Source organism: Jaculus jaculus, chromosome X (assembly GCF_020740685.1).
Source record: "Jaculus jaculus isolate mJacJac1 chromosome X, mJacJac1.mat.Y.cur, whole genome shotgun sequence".
In the NCBI taxonomy this organism is placed as follows: domain Eukaryota; kingdom Metazoa; phylum Chordata; class Mammalia; order Rodentia; family Dipodidae; genus Jaculus; species Jaculus jaculus.
The window spans coordinates 48,753,128-48,766,752 of NC_059125.1; the positions used below are offsets into that span (position 1 = coordinate 48,753,128).

At 41.2% G+C, this 13,625-nt stretch overlaps 1 protein-coding gene and 1 pseudogene across 6 annotated transcripts in view; one reads left to right on the top strand and one right to left on the bottom strand.

Annotated features, from left to right (window-relative positions):
* Jade3 (jade family PHD finger 3) overlaps nucleotides 1-13,625 on the top strand; it is a 162,843-nt gene that overhangs the window by 82,474 nt on the left and 66,744 nt on the right. The window lies entirely within an intron of this gene.
* On the bottom strand, nucleotides 9,701-11,668 carry LOC105944792 (annotated as a pseudogene).

Consider the following 13,625-nt stretch of genomic DNA (forward strand, 5'->3'; position numbering starts at 1 on the left):
ACTCTGCCTTGAGTAAAAACGTTTCTCTGGAAAACTTGTATCAGTGCTTCATATAACTAGGTTGTGCAGTTGAGATCAGACTGTCTCTAAAGAGGAAGGGAAAACTGTAGTAGCCATTGGCTATAACTTTCACTTACTTAACAGAAACAGAAGTTGGTTGGTTGGTCTGTAGTTTGAACTTTCCCAGGCTTCGCAGAATACCTGTTTGCTGGAGATTTGGTACTTCTAAAGCAATGAACAAGGGCTAGATGTCATTGGCCTCTGTTTTTATGTCTCCTTGTCCATAGTTTTCAAGTTGCTCTTCTGTGTGGTAAATATATGTATTAGTTTCCTAGGCCTACTATAACAAATTATCACAAAATAGGTAGTTTAAAATAACAGGGATTTGTATAATATGATTCTGGAGGCCAGAAGTCTAGAGTTAACCAGTTTGTACTCTCCCCAGATCTTAAGGGAGATTTCATTCTTTACTCTTCCAGCTTGTGGTAGTTTATAATCCATTGATTTTTGTTTGTTTGTTTTCAAGGTAAGGCCTCACTCTAGCCCAGGCTAACCTGGAATTCACTATGTAGTCTCAAGGTGGCCTCGAATTCACAGCAATCTTCCTACCTCTGCCTCCCGAGAGTGCTGGGATTAAACGCATGTGCTACCACGCCCGGCTTTTTTTTTTTTTTTTAATTAAGCACAGAGTCACTTTCTCCTCCTCTTCTCAAAATTTCCTAATGGATTTATGTTGTACAGACACCTATTACTGGATTTAGATTCCACTGAGATATTCCATAATCATCTCTTCATCTCTAGATCCTTAAATTAACAGCATCTACAAAGACCCTTTTTACAAACAAGATCGCTTCTGGAAATTAAGATGTGTACTGTCAACCCACTAATGTTTCCAGACTACTTAGGAAACCACATAGAACAGATTTTTATAAGTAGGCATAAAAAGTATGAATATAAGCCGGGCATGGTGGCACATGCCTTTAACCCCAGCACTCATGTATGTATTTTTTAAATTTTAGACAGGGTCTCACTGTAGCCCAGGCTGACTTGGAATTCACAGTGATCCTCCTACGTCTGCCACCTAAGTGCTGGGATTAAAGGTGTGTACCATCATGCCCAGCACTTACCAGTTTTTATTTCTTGTAGAGAGACCTAGCTCTCTCCCAGGCAGTACCCAATTAACTTTATTTTTATATTTATTTATTAGTAAGATGATGGGGGTGGGTGCGAGGGCCTTTAGCTCTACAGACTCCAGATGTATGCACCACTTTGTTTATCTTACTTTATGTGGGTTCTGGGGAAGCAAAGCAGGGTTGTTAGAATTTGCAAAACTAGAATTGGATTTATCTGCATTGGATAGAGGCACTGGCATGCCTATTCTCTATCTCTTTCTCTAATAAATAAATAAAATTTTAAAGAATTTCTCAGGCCAATCTCTAACTATGGTGGCACAGCCTATAATCCCAGCACTCTGGAGACTGAGATAATAAGATTGCAATTTTGATGACAGTCAGTACTACACAGGAAGACTGTGTATCCAAAGGCGGGGGTGGTGGCATGGTGGCTCAGCACTCAGGAGTCTGAGGCCAGAGAATTACCATGAGTTTGAGGCCAGCCTAGACTACTATGTGAAATTCTTCTTTTTATTTCAAAACAACAAAAACAAGGCTGTGTTGTAGCTCATTGGTAGAAGATTTGCCTAGTAGGCATGAAGCCCAGGATTCAATCCCAAGCAACCCAGGGGGAACTTTAACAAATAAGACATGTCTTAAAGTATCAGATTAAGTGAAAAAAATGAAATAGGAAACAAAGTCCAAAGAATAGCAATAAGGTCGATCTGGTGAATATCTATCAAACTGTATTCCTTTCTATAACAAGTAGTAAACTACACCTTCTAAAGTGCCTCAAGTCCATATATAAAAATCAGTAATTTTCATTAAGTAAGGATATTATAAACACTCTGATTTCAGTGGTACAATGAGAAATTCTTACTAAAACAGGAAAGGTTCTTCCACATGGATATTTTGAAGTCTGTTAAACAAATCTTAGGTGAAAAAGCGAAATGTGAACTGAAATTACAGATTTTTAAAATAATAACAATAATAACATTACATCCCACATGTATATTCCAAATAGTATTTTATAGGATAAAAAGAAGGCAAGTACTTTTCAAACTACTTAATAAGTTTTTCTACAGATAAATGTTTTCATTTCAGTGTTTTTAATATTTTGTAATATATTGAATATGTTATATAACAAATCATGATGGCTTTTCAGTTTCTGTATTCATTGTCATACTTGTGGTCCCGCATTGCTGCACTAAGTGGGACTACCTGTATTTTGAACACCTTATGTAAATGCATTTGAAAAATTGGCTAAGATAGATCACTTATAGAAATACAGATTTCCAAAACAACCCATTAGAGGTAATCAGCTTTGAAGGGGCAGTTCCTACAGAAGAAGTAGAGAAAATTATTAAGGTACTACACCACAAAATTATAAGTCCAGATGCTTTCACAAGGACTAGATAGCTCTAATAATTTCCAGATTATGTAAGAGCCTTTTTTTATTAATTAGTTTTGTTTTCAGCAAATACAGTCAGTTTGGTACCATTATTAGGCTCATCCGTGACCTACCCCCTCCCCTTGGCCCCTCCTTGTTGAGGTATATGGATCGTGTATTGTGGAGTTAGCCCACAGTTATGGGTAGGATAAATGTCTCTGCATATCATGACCCAACATATGGCTCTGACATTCTTTCCGCCCCCTCTTCCACAAAATTTCCCTGAGCCATGTTGGGTTCATTTTTGGTCTGCTTCAGTGATGAGGTGTTGGGGGCTTCTGGATCTCTGGCATGTAAGAGCCTTTTAAAAGAAAATGTTCCAATTTCTTTTATGAAGCATATATCACACCCATATAGTACCCAAACCTGGTAAATAAAACACAAAGATAACTGCAGATCAACATCAACTCTGAATTTGATACAAAAAAACTAAAATATTCCAAAACAGAATGTAATTATCATTCTAAGAAAAAAATATACCATTCGTCCCAGAAGTATATCAGTATTAGAAAATCTTATACAGGGAAATTTTTCTATATGCACTAAAGAACTCTTTTTAACAAAATTCATCACTTGAGCATCACTAAATGTTAAAGGAGGGCTAGAGAGATGCCTTAGCAATTAAGGCACTTGCCTGTGAAGCCTAAGGACCCCGGTTTGAGGCTCCATTCCCCAGGACCCATGTAAGCCAGATGCCCAAGGTGGTACATGTATCTGGAGTTGGTTTGCAGTGGCTAAAGGCCCTGGCCTGCCCATTCTCCTTTTCCCTCTTTCTCTCTCAAATCAATAAAATGCTTTTAAATGTTAAAATAATATTTGTAAGATACTTTCTTAATATTACATAATGCATACTCCATAGTCCTAAGCCTAGTATCTTAATTTAATAGAAATAGTTTCCCCATTATTAAGTTTCTGCTTATTTCAGGAAGAAGACAGACATAACCCACTATATTTTTTACTATTCAGAATATTAGTAGTATTAGCCAATTAAATGAAACAAGTTAAACAAGTTAGAAGCATAAGACTAGATCAAGTAAATGTAAAACTCTTTGCTGATGACATGGCAATGAATCTGGAAAATTGTAGAAGACAAATTATAAAACTAACCCAAAGCTGGGCATGGTGGCATACACCTTTAATCCCAGACTTCAGGAGACAGAGGTAGGAAGATTATCATGAGTTTGAGACCACCCTGAGGCTACATAGCGAATTCCAGGTCAGCCTGAGGTAGAGCAAGACCCTACCTCAAAAAGTTTAAAAAAGAAAAAATAACACAAGGGCTGGTGTGAGGGCTCACAAAGTTTGCCAGCCCAGGTTCGATTCCAAGGTACCCACATAAAGCTAGATATACCACATGGCACATGGCAGCAAAAGGTCCTGGCATGTGCATGTGTGTTCTCTCTCAAATAAGTTAATTAACTCCCCCTCCCTCCTTCCCTCCCTCTCTCTGTCCCTCCCTCCCTCCCTCCCCCTCCCCCCCCTCTCTCTCTGTCTATGTGTGTGTGTATGTATATATATATGTATATACACACACACACACACACACACACACACACACACACACACACACAAATTTATTTATTTTGGTTTTTTGAGGTAGGATCTCACTCTGGTCCAGGCTGCCCTGGAATTAACTATGTAGTCTCAGGGTAGCCTCGAACTCTCAGTGATCCTCCTACCTCTGCCTCCCAAGTGCTGGGATTAAAGGCATGTGCCACCATGCCCGGCTAACAAAAATATTTTTAAAACACAAGCATTAACATAGTTCAGTAAGTATTAGGCAGTTTGAGGATAAACAGGATTTTTTATAGTATCGTAGTATCTACTATAAAATATTTAATATCTTTTTTTGTTATTTTTTTGAGGTAGGTTCTCACTCTAGCCTGGGCCAACCTGCAATCCACTATGTAGTCTCAGGGTTGCCTTGATCTCTCTGTGATCCTCCTACCTCTGCCTCCCAAGTGCTGGGAGTAAAGTAATGTGCCACCAAGCCCAGCCTCTTTTTTTTTAATTTATTTGAGAGTGACAGACAGACAGAGAAAGATGCAGATAGATAGAATGGGTGCGCCAGGGCCTCCAGCCACTGCAAACGAACTCCAGATGCATGTGCCACCGGCTTACATGGGTCCTGGGGTATAGAGCCTCGAACCAGGGTCCTTAGGCTTCACAGGCAAGCACTTAACCGTTAAGCCATCTCTCCAGTCCCCACATTTTTTGTAAGTAGGGTTTTAGTCCAGTCCAGGCTGACCTGGAACCCACTCTGTAGTTCAGGCTGGCCTCCAACTCACAGTGATCGTCCTATCTCTGCCTCCCAAGTACTGAGCTTAAAAGTGTGTGTCATGGGCTGGGAAGATGGCTTTGCAGTTAAAGCATTTTCCTGCATAGTCAAAGGACCTCTTTTTCAATTCCCAGGACCCACATAAGGCAGATGCACAAAGGAGTGCATGCGTCTGGAGTTCATTTGCAGTGGCTGGAGGCACTGGCATGCCCATTCTCTCTCTTCCCTCTCTTTGCCCCTCTCACATAAATAAATAAAATAATTTCTTTAAAAAAAGTATGTGTCACCATGCCTGGCTAAAATATTTATTTATTTATTTAAGAGAGAGAAAGAAGAGAGGGAGAGACAGAACAGGCAGGGCCTCTAACCACTTTTAAACAAACTCCAGATACATACACCACCTTGTGTATCTGGCTTATGTGGGCATTAGAGAATCGAACCTGGGTCCTTAGGCTTTGCAGGCAAGTGAGCCATCTATCTCTTCAGCCCTGAAAATTTTTTTTTAACATTTTATTGACCACTTCCATAAGTACAAATGGTAAACCAGAATAATTTCCTCCCCCAGTCCATTTCTTGCCCCTCTCAAATCTGCCCTCCATTGAATACCTTCCCCCTTCCAATTAGTCCCTCTGTTTTTATTTTATTTTGTATTTATTTGCAAGCAGAGAAAGAGAGATAGTGAGGAGACAGACTGAAAGTGAATGAGTGCACCAGGCCTCTAGCCACTGCAAACGAATTCCAGACACATGTGCCCCTTGTGCATCTGGCTTACATGGATACTGGGGAATTGAACTTGGGTCCTTTGGCTTCACAGGCAAGCACCAAGTCCAAGGCTAAGCCATTTCTCCAGCCCTATTCTCTCTTTTATTGTGATTTCATCGTTTATTTCATCTCCTATTATGAAGTGTCAGGAACTGTGAGGTCATGAATATCAAGGCCATTATGTGTCTGGAAGATTACATTGTAAGTAGTCCTACCCTTCCTTTGGCTGTTACATTTTTTGCCCCTCTTCTGCAGTGGACCCGGAGTCTTGAAGGGTGTGATAGAGATGTCTCAGTGATGAACACTCCACTGTCACTTCTTCTCAGCACCATGGTACCTTTTGTGTGACTCCAGTGATCACCATCATCTGAAAAGAAAAGCTATTCTAACCAAAAGAGAGAGTAGCATTACTGTATGGCTATAACTTTTTTTTTTTTTTTCTGATGTAGGGTCTCATTCTAGCTCAGGCTGATCTGGAATTCACTATGTAGTCTCAGGGTGGCCTCCCAAGTGCTGGAATTAAAGGTGTACGCCACCACACCTGGCGGGTGTGACCATTTTTAAAACATGTTTACAAGGCAGTTTAGTGGTCATAGTATACGCATTTAGCCAGATTATAGCAGGTGTTACTCTCCTAGGGCACATGAGTACCACAGCCATAGGCTTTTGACTAAGTTTTCAGACATGTATTCCCTCCCATGGAGCATTGGCACATTTGGCCTGGCTGGCCAATCTTAAGGCTTGCAGTCTCCAGTGCTTTTTACCACTGTTGATGATTTCTCTCTCCCATAGGACTGCATGCAGTATAGTTTTTTCCAGCTTTCTTTCTTTAAGAAGACTTTCTTTATTTATTTATTTATTTATTTATTTATTTATTTATTTATTTATTTATTTATTTGAATGAAAGAGGGAGGGAGGGCATACCCGGGCCTATAGCCACTGCAAACAACAAACTCTAGATGCATGGGCCCACCATGTGCATCTGGTTTACATGAGTACTGGGGAATCAAACCTGAGTCCGTAGGCTTTTTAGGAAATTCCTTTAATCACTGAACCATCTCTCTAGCCCCTTTTCCAGCTTCCTATCAGCTGGTCAACAGAGAGGAGGTTTTCAGCTCAGCTCCAGCTAGATTTCTCAGTGACATGCAGCCCAAGCATGTAAGTCTTCAGCAATAGGGTCTTACCATCTATTCCTGCTGAGAAACCAAGAGCTTTAGCAATGGCCTGTAATCTTTTGGGGACATCAGGGACCTCCCTGGCCAACAACTCGCTGGAAGGTATCCCATCCCTGGCACTGAAATTTTTCTAATAACAACCTATGGCTTCTAGGTGTACCTTTATCCAAAGAAGTAGGCTTCCATGTGGGTCATTCACAACATCTTAAATGTTGATTAACTCTCCTCCCACCCTTTCTTTACTTAATCCCTTCCCCTGACCCCACTTAGGCATTGCACCCATAGTATTTGTTCCTTGGTGTACCTATGTACAATAGCTTTCTCTTAAGGCCTCCCCTCTCCTCCTTTTCTCGCCTCTACTACTAGCTTTTACTCCAACAAATCTAAACATTTGTAGGCAGGATTAATATCTGAGAGAGAACATACAGCAAATTCATCCATTTGCCTGCAAATCTCATTTTCTTTTTCTTTTTTTTTTTTTGGTTTTTCAAGGTAGGGTCTCACTGTAGCCCAGGCTGACCTGGAATTCACTATGGAGTCTCAGGGTGGCCTCGAACTCACGGCAATCCTCCTACCTCTGCCTCCCGAGTGCTGGAATTAAAGGTGTGAGCCACCACGGCCGGCTCAAATCTCATTTTCTTTACCACTGAATAGAACTCCATTGTATAAATGTACCACATCTTCTTCAGTTGAAGAACATCTAAGCTGGTTCCATTTCAGGCTTTCTATTCCCTGTTCCACAACAGTTTCCTGAACCTTGGCAAGTGTGTTATCAGTTGGTGTTGACTTCTCTCTAGCCTCTGTATTTCTCTTATAGTGTGTTTCATTTCACCACAGTGTATGTTGCTATTTTCCTGGATGTGGATGTCAGGGTAGTATTGGGAGCAATTCTCCTGTTACTGCTTCCTCTTCAATTTCTTTTGAACCCTGATACAAATGGTAGAGGTGGCACATCTCATTGTGAGCATTCTACTGTCTTCTTATATTAATGGATCTTGGATCTTCCCAATAGTCTTTACCATCTGTAAGATAAAACAGATTCATCAACAAAGGGTGAGAGCAGTTTTGATTAAAGGGGATATGCCTAGGATCTTGAGAGACATTTTGATGTGGCTACCCAGTCGACTTGTACAGGGAACACTGGGGGCTTCTCTCAAGGTAATATGATTTTCCTAACCATGGGGTGCTGACTTGGTTCCCAGTACAAGTTATGGGTTTTCTCCCATTGAGCAGGCCTATGTCCAATCAGAGGGCAGTTGGCTACACACAAAGGCAGTGTACCACTATTACATAAGCAGTGTACTTCTTGTCTAGCTGATAGATTGTGTGGCTTGCAAAATCTCCTGCTTGTTCATGCTGTTGGTGACCATTGTCTCATAGTAGCATCCATAGCACTTTCCAGTGCCTTGAGGGTTTGCCAGGCTAGGACTGGAATCTTAGTTCCCACATTGACTCTCAGTGATCTGAGATGGCAGCCTGTGGTATCTTCAGCAATATGATCTTACCTTTTAGCTCTACCTGATAACTGAGTGCTTGGCAAGGGCCTGCATTTTTGGGGAATGATACAGATCACCCTGGCCCACTACTTTCTATAATGGTTCACACAGATCTGGCCCTGGGATCCACAAACCAGAGCCCAAGGTTTAAGGCTTAAGCTTTCTCCACCTTGTACTGAGCATTATGGTCTGGTCCTTCTACCTCCCTTAATAGGGGATTCTACCTGGTGTGGTGGTACACGCTTTTTATCCCAGCACTCAGAAGCAGCAGAGGTAGGAGGATCACCATGAGTTCAAGGCCACCATGAGACTACATAGTGAGTTCCAGGTAGACCTAGAGGGAGACCCTACCTTGAAAAATAAATAGGGGATTCTATCCCATATACTGGTTTCCAGTATATGGAATATAGGAATTTTCTATTGTGCTAATTGCACAATAATTGCTAATTGCTAATTGTTTTGTGTAATTTCTCTCCCCACTGTCCCTTTTCCTGAATCCCCCACCCTCCCACCCCGATATTCTTTTCCTCTATTGGCTTTTCTGGTAATCTCTCCCCCCCCTCTTCTTTTTCCTAGTCTCATTTTAGTTACAAGTATACATTCCTAATGTTTGCTTCCTTTTAGACTCCTCTTCCATTGGTCAAGTAAGTGTAGGAGCCACATATGAAAGAAAACATACAATGTTTGCCTTTCTTAGATTGTGTGACCTTATTTAGGGTAATGTTTTCCAAAACCACCTATTTTCCTGCAAGTTTCATTATTTTCCATATCTTTATTATCCATTCATTACTTGATGGGCATCTGGGTTGATACCAATTCCTAGTATTGTTAATAGAGTAACAGTAAACCACTTTTCATCTTTTTCAGGAGTCCCCCTACTGATTTCCATAGTGGTTATACAAGTTTGTATTCCCACCAGCAGTAAATAAGGTCTCTTCCTTCTCCACATCCTTGCCAACATTTATTGTCATTTGAATTTTTGATGATTGCCGTCCTGACTGGAGTAAGATAGAATGTCAAAGTTTTAGTTTTAGTTTTAGTTTGCATTTCCTGAGGCTTGAGAGATTGCTCAGTGATTAAGGCACTTGCCTGCAAAACCTAATGACCCGGGTTTGATTCCCCAGTACCCATGTAAAGCCAGATACACAAAGTGGTGCATGTGTCTGGAGTTTGTTTGCAGTGGCTGGTGGCCCTGGTGTGCCCATTCTCTCTGTCTGTCTTCTCTCTCTGTCTCTCCTTGCAAATAAATAGATTTAATTTGCATTTCCCCGATGGCTAAGGATGTTAAATATTTCTTTTCTTTTTATTTTTTTAGAATTTGACAAGAATATATTTTATTTTTTCATAAAAGTTCTTAACAAAAATATATTGTTCCATTAGCTTAAAAATACAGTTTTAGAAAGCAAAACTTGAGTTATTATATATTATAATCCATTACAGGTTTTACAAACAGCAGTGAGAGGAACACCTCAAGAGAGTGGATTTCCTTTAAAAACCAAAATGTTCATTTCAATAGCTTGACTTTGTCTTTTAGTATCTTAAAGGCAGGATTCTTGCTGATTTTCTTATTGAAGATGGCCAAGAGCTCCTCTTCAGACATGTGCTGGTCCTTTGTTACTGTGTGATACTGAGCTATAACCTTTTTTTTCAGCTTTTTGATTGCTATTTTGTTGTCTGGGGCCTGTTTGAGAACTGCTTTAATGGTTCCCTTCCAGTTGAATTTACCTTTTGCAGGGACTTCGTGGTCTCCGGGCTCTCCATCCTCAGGATGTCATGGCAACTTCATCTTTTTCTTCTTACAGTCTGATTCAACTTCCGCATGCTTCCGCTTCTTCCCCACAGTTGTCTCCGTGTCTTCCTTGTCAGCATCTGCAGGGCCACCACCTGCATCTGGTCCCTCTGCTGAGGCCTGGACCTTCTTGGTCTTCTCCCCCCCACCCAGCCATTGGCCTTCTCAATTTCTTCCCCATCAGCCTCAAGTTTGGCCTCCTGACCCTTCTTACGCTTCTTGGCCTTCTGGCTGCTTGAGTTTCCGTGGTGGTTTTCTAACTTCAATTCTTTCTTTTCTTTTTTTCTATTCTTCTGCCGTTCTTCCTTCCTTTCCCTTTTATTCTTCTTTACCTCTGCCTGCTCCTCTGTGGTGCCATTTGCTTTTGAGGATGGAACTTTGGGAGGAATTTCTGCTTGGGTCTTGGTTTCTTGGCCCAGTGGCTGTTTATCTTGCTCCCTGTTGGCTGGCTCACTGCTGGAAGCTTCTGAGAAGATATTCCACACCTGCTCCAGGATAGATTCATTATGAACCTTCAAGCTGTTTTTCATCCAGTTCTGAAACTTTGCCTTTTTTCTGGGAACGTTGTCAAAACCACCAATTTGCTGTAAAAATTCTCTTACTTTGGGGCTGACATTGGGTTTCTTTATCAATTCATTAATTTTCTGACTCCAGGCCTGCTGCTTCTCATCTCCTTTATGGGTCTTGCCTTCATAGCTCTTACCGCCATACTTCTGATCTTCACTGATGCACTTCACATGAAGTTTGTAGTCATCACCCCTCCCAACTGGCGCCGCCAACCGTCCTCGGGAAGCACGTGGAGCCGCGGCCCCGGCCTCCGCAGCCCGCCGCCCCTCAACTCCCTTCCCCGCCTCCGCGAGCCATACATTTCTTTAAATGAGTTTCGGCCATTTGTATTTCCTCTTCTGAGAATTCTCAGTTCAGTTCTCTGCTCCATTTTTTTAGTGGCTTTTTTGATTTTTTTGTTGCTGTTGCTCAGTTTTTTGAGTTCTTTGTAGATTCTAAATATTAGGCCTCTGTTGGAGGTATAGTTGGTGAAGATGTTCTCCCATTCTGTGGGTTGTCTGTTGGTTTTTATAGTATGCTATAGTCTGCTCAAAGCTTTTTATTTTTATTAGATCCCACTGATTGAGTGTTTAATTCCCTGTGCTACTAGGGTCCTATTCAGGAAGTCCTTCCCCACTCCTGTATCTTGGAGAGTTCTACCTATTTTCCCCTAATCATTTTTAGAGTTTTAGATCTTATATTGAGGTCCTTAATCCATTTGGAGGTGACTTTGTACTTGGTGAAAGTAGTAGGTCTAGTTTCATTTTTCTTCATGTGGATATCCAGTTTCTCCAGCACCATTCGTTGAAAATGCTATAATTTCTCCAGTGTGCATTGTTAGCTCCTTTATCAAAGATCAAGTAGCTGTAGTTGTTTGAACTAAGGCCTGGATCTTCTGTCTTGTTCTATTGATATATGTCAGTTTTTTTGCCAGTACCATGCTGTTTTTATTACTATGGTTTATAGTATAATTTGCAGTCAGGGATGGTAATACCTCCTGAAGTGTTTCTTTTGCTGAGGACAGTTTTGTCTTCAAGTTCTGAAATTTTGCCTTCCACATGATCTACTCAGTTGGTAAGGCTTTCTATGGATGCTTTTAAGGGGGCTCTTTGATTTTTGTTCTCTGTTGTATTTTTCTGTATCATTTCTATCCCTCTATTGAGTTCCATTTTCAAGTCCTGATTCGACTTTTTAGTTTCCTGGAATTCATGGTCCACTGGTTGTTAATGTCATCTATTTGTTGACTTAGGTTCAAATCATTTATCTGTCTATTAAGATTGGTCTGCTTTTCATTGAGAGCTATGTGCTGCTGGTGGTGTGTCTCTTGCATTTCATTTATGCAATTGTTGGTTCTTTGATGATTTTCTTCCATTTCCAACATTTGTTTGTTCATGGTCTCATTAATTTTGTTTATTACATTTAACATGCCTTCATTGTGGGATTCCATGTCTTGTGTATCCTCAGTGTTTTCATTGGAGGCTAGGCATTCTTGGTGAGGATCTGTTGACTTGATGTCTTGCATTGTTTATGACTTGGGGTTTGCCCATATCTAGTTTGACCATTTTTTGTGTTGAGAGTGCAGTATTTCTTCCTCTTGAGGCCCCTGAGTTGTAGGCCACCAGGTCAGCTTTGGTTAAGTAGAGAGTGTGAGGAGGTTGTATTCCCAGTTGGTTGGGCTGGGTGACCTAAGGTCTAAGTGGGATCATCCTTATGTGAGTTAATTCCAAGTGAATCCAGGTGCTTGTCTTGCTTGTTGTCCAGTTAGTGCTCAATTCTCCCAGTGTTTTTTTACTGCCTAAGGACTTTGGAATGTGATCTGCACTGGAGTTGTGGATGCTTTCTGTTAACAGCTATGGCTGTGCCCCACAGGGGAACATGCTCACCTGACAGTAAGTTCTAGGTTTGTTCCACAACTGGACCTTGCTGCAAAGTACCCCCAAGAGCATATGGGCACTAGAGCTGTAGCCACAGGCTTAGAGGTTTGGGTATTCCAGTCTAATATATTATCTCCCAGCTTGGAGTTGTTGTTGGAACCTCCCTGTATGGGTACCAAACATGCCTTTAATCAGCACTTCCTCATTCACCCCAGGTGAGGTGCCAAACAGGCTGGCAATCCCACTCCCATCCAAGTTCATAGGCCCCAATCAAGCCGGCACCTCACCTGGTCTGAGTGCACAGGCCCCAAACATGCTGGCACCTCCCCCATTCTAAGCATTTAAGGGTACAGGCCCTAAACACGCCAGCACCATACCCCTATCACCTTATCCTCAGCTAAAATATTTAATTTTGGAGCCCGGCGTGGTGGCACATAACTTTAATCCCAGCACTCAGGAGACAGAGGTAGGAGGATGGCTGTGAGTTCGAGGCCACCCTGAGACTACATAGTGAATTCCAGGTCAGCCTGGACTAGAATGAAACCCTACCTCAAAAAAACAGGAAAAGAAATATTTAATTGTGGGCTAGAGAGATAGCTTAGTGGTTAAGGCATATGCCCGTCAAGCCTAAGGATCCAGGTTTGATTCTCCAGGTCCCACATAAAACAGATGCACAAGGTGGCATATGCATCTGGAGTTCATTTACAGTGGTTGGAGACCCTGGTGTGTCCATTCTGTCTCTCTCTCTGTCTCAAATAAATAAAATGTTTATAAAAGAAATCTAAAATATTTACTTTTAAAGAAAACTATAATAATCTAGCAGTAGAGACTACCTGGAGAAAACTAAGGAGCCACTACCTGAACCCTGCACCAAGTCATCTAACAGCAGTAAATAACACATAGATATCACATATCCCTATTGTACTACAGTGAGGACGTAACATAATTTCTGTGGCATTCTTGCAAAAAACACCCACAATGCATCACCTGAAACCAATAAGAAAACATCAGACAAACCCCAATTGGAAAAATAAAGAAAGGGGAAGACTAAGAAACAGTCACAGATTAGAGGATATGAAGAAACGATGGGTGTGTTGCAATGTGGGATCCTGAATTCTAGAACAGAAGCACATTAGGAAAAAA